Source organism: Pan paniscus, chromosome Y (genome assembly GCF_029289425.2).
Source record: "Pan paniscus chromosome Y, NHGRI_mPanPan1-v2.0_pri, whole genome shotgun sequence".
NCBI classification, from domain to species: domain Eukaryota; kingdom Metazoa; phylum Chordata; class Mammalia; order Primates; family Hominidae; genus Pan; species Pan paniscus.
Window position 1 is genome coordinate 19699200 of NC_073273.2, and position 3421 is coordinate 19702620.

Here is a 3421-nt window from a genome sequence, read left to right on the forward strand (position 1 = left end):
GCTTTGCGCTTCTCTCTGTGCTTTTTTGGGAGATGTAGTCTCATTAACCCTCCCAGCCCTTTGGTCACAGAGATCCAGGACTGCAATCCCAACATGCACCCGGCTCAGGGACAGTGCGCTAGTCACTGCAGGAAGCGGCAGATCTGTGTGCACCTCCTGGGCGTACTGGGAGATGTATTCTCATAAACACTCCCATCCCTTTGGTCATAGGGCTGCAGGACTACAATCCTAGCATGCACCCAGCTCAGTGACGGCGCGCTAGTCTAAGGAGAAAGAGGCAGGGCAGTGTGCGCCTTGCTGGGCTTCCTGGGAGATGTAGTCTCATGGCCTCTCCCTGCCCTTTGGTCACAGTGCTATAAGACTACAATCCCAGCAGGCATGGGGCTCACGGACAGCCCGCGTCACTGGAAAACAAGAGGAAGGTTGTGCACACCTCGCTGCGTTTGCTGGGAGATGTTGTTTCATAAAGACTCTCAGACCTTTTGTCACAGGGCTGCAGGACTACAATCCCAGGATGCATCGGGATCAAAAACTGTATGCGTCACGGGGAAAAGATGCGGGGCTTTGTGCCTCTCCCTAGGTCTTCCGGGAAATGTAGTCTCAAAAACACTCTTGGCCCTTTCGTCACAGGGCTGCAGGACTACAATCCCAGCATGCAGCGGGTTCAGGGACAGTGTGTGTCACTGGAGGAAGACTTGGAGCTGTGCGTGCCTCGCTGGGCTTGCTGGGAGATGCAGTCTCATAACTACCCCAGTCCTTTAGTCACAGGGCTGCAGCACTACAATTTCAGCATACCTCTGGCTCAAGGAGAGTGCACTAGTCACTGGAGGAAGAGGCAGGTCTGTGTGCGCCTCGCTGGGCTTGCTGGGAGAGGTAGTCTCATAAACACTCCCAGCCCTTTCATCACATCTCTGTAGGGGTACAATTCCAGTATGCACGGGGCGCCGGGGAAGTCCGCGTCACTAGAGGAAGAGAAAGGCGTGTGAGCGCCTTGCTGGGCTTTCTGGGAGATGTTGTCTCATTATTTCTCCCAGCCCTTTGGTCACAGGGCTTCAGGACTACAATCCCAGCATGCACCCTGCTCAGGGACAGCGCGCGTCACTGTAAGAACAGGTGGACCTGTGCTGTTCTCGCTATGCTTTTTGGGAGATGTATTCTCATAAACACTCCCAGCCCTTTTGTCACTGGGCTGCAGCACTACAATCCCAGCATGCAACGGGCTCAGGGAGAGTGCGCTAATCAGTGGAGGAAGGGGCTAGGCTCTGCACGCCTGGCTGGTCTTGCTGGGAGATGCAGTCTCATAAACACTCCCAGCCCTTTGGTCACAGGACTGCAGCGCTACAATCCTAGCATGGACCGGGCTCAGGGAAAGTGTGCGTCACTGGAGGAAGAGGCAGGGTTGTGCGCGCCTCTCTAGGCTTGGTGGAAGATGCGGTCTCATAAACACTCCCAGAACTTTCATCACTGGCCTGCAGGACTACAATCCCAGCATGCGCCCGGCTCAGGGACAGTGCGCATTACTGGAGGAAAAGGCTAGGCTGTGGACACCTCCTTCTGCTTGCTAGGAGATGTAGTTTCATAAAGACTTCCAGAACTTTCATCACAGGGCTGCAGGACTACCATACCAGGTATGCACTGGGGTCAGGGACACGGCCCGTCAGTGGAGAAAGAGGCGGGGCGGTATGCGTGTCCTTAGGCTTGCTGGGAGATGTATTTTCATAAACACTCCCAACCCTTTGGTCAAAGGGCTACAGGACTAGAATCCCAGCATGCGCCAGTCTCCGGGGCGAGGCACAGTTCTGGAAGAAGGGGCAGAGTGCTACACGCCCCACCTAATATGCTGGGAGCTGTAGTCTGTTAACTAACTGCTCTCAGCCTGTTTGTCGGTAGGCTTCAGAAATATAATCCCAGCATGTACCAAGAACCGGGGTGCATAGCCCTGGAGGGAGGGAGAGAGCGGTGTGGGTGTGGACTTCCCGGTGTGCAAAGCACTGCTGAGTTCTTATGCTATGCCGACTCTTTGCCAAGGAGAATGAGTACAGAGGTGGACCTGGAGGACAGGTCTGCGCTGAGCATTGAGAAGGGTATTACCCTACGTAGACACCTTACCTTTGCCCAAATCAGGCGGGTTGTCCTCAACCGATTGGCCCTATCCTTCTCAGGTTCTTCTTTCAGCTGTACCCAGGGTTCTTTCCAGAGCATTGCGCCTTCTGCAGCCCAGGGCGCTGCCTTCTTTCCTAAACTTCTGTGGAAACTGTCCTGATGTCTGAGACACTGTCCATTGTGCCGCAGCCCTCTTTTTACTCTAGCCAGAGCTCATGCTCAACAGCTTTTGAGAGAAATCTTCCACGTGGCCTGCTTATGAACAGCTTCAGAACTCTGCAGGGGGTGACAACGTCTGTGCCTCCCTGGAAATGTCACTCTCAATGGCGCCTTTTTCACGAATGTGAAAGTCAAGGCATCAGGAAGGTTAATTATTGGGTGGCACAAAATCTGCTAAGAGCAAAGGAGAAGACCCCATTTCCGAGGAGTGAGACTTGTGAGCCATTTTCATCCACCCATTTAAGCGGACAAGCTCCAAAATGCAAGCTGAAGCTGCTGATTATTTAGGCATTTTACGCTTGAACTCATCAGTCTCATCTCAAGTCACGCCTGACTTGCCAGTGTCTCAGAAACACAGATGGGACCTGATCTCTCAGGAACAGATAGTGTTCCAGGTTTGTTGGAGCGACATTTAAGATGTGGAGCACTTGGGGTCCTTTGAAACCCGCTATCTTCATTAGGGACTTTTACTTCTAGACAGCATGTGCATTTTGATTTTATCTATCCTCAAACTGAACTTTTGCTCATTTTAATAGTAAAAACACATTCCTGGGTGGAGACTTAATATGCTAATGAGACATGCAATGTATGCACAAATATGTACAGCTACTGCACATGTGCATCCAGAAAACGACTCAAAACCTGCTTCCTATAACACTTCTTTCCACCTTCTTATGAATAATCACGTAAAAGTCCCAGAAGGAGGGTTTCTTCAGTAACAATTAATGCTGTCTCACTCTTATGAGCAGGCTGCCCTGGAATCTCTTTCTCAGAATGTACCGTCTATTCTGCACTTAATTTTCAAAGTATTCTTTTGTGTGTGTGTGTGCAATAAATTACTCTATGCGGTACTTCTTTTGCTGCGTGTTTCTTGTTTAAATTCTTTTAAACTAAGAAAATAAGAACCAAGGTATTACATCAGCCATCAACATTTCTTGTGCCATGGCCCGGAGAGATGTCTGTCCGCTTCATTAATTTCACTTTCATTTTACTTGCAGTGAATACTATGGCACTTCCAGACTACCTGGGTAACTATCGCTGGTTGTTCCAGCGCTGTTTCACTAACGTTCTGGGGAAACCCTGTCCCTTCAGGCTTTAT

At 50.7% G+C, this 3421-nt stretch overlaps 1 long non-coding RNA gene across 1 annotated transcript; it reads left to right on the forward strand.

The window, feature by feature from the left end:
• Nucleotides 1-801: 801 nt before the first annotated feature.
• On the forward strand, nucleotides 802-3173 carry LOC134729874 (uncharacterized). The gene is made up of 2 exons (XR_010111376.1): nucleotides 802-1628; nucleotides 2163-3173. It is a non-coding gene; the product is annotated as an uncharacterized LOC134729874 (long non-coding RNA).
• The last annotated feature ends 248 nt before the right edge of the window (nucleotides 3174-3421 follow it).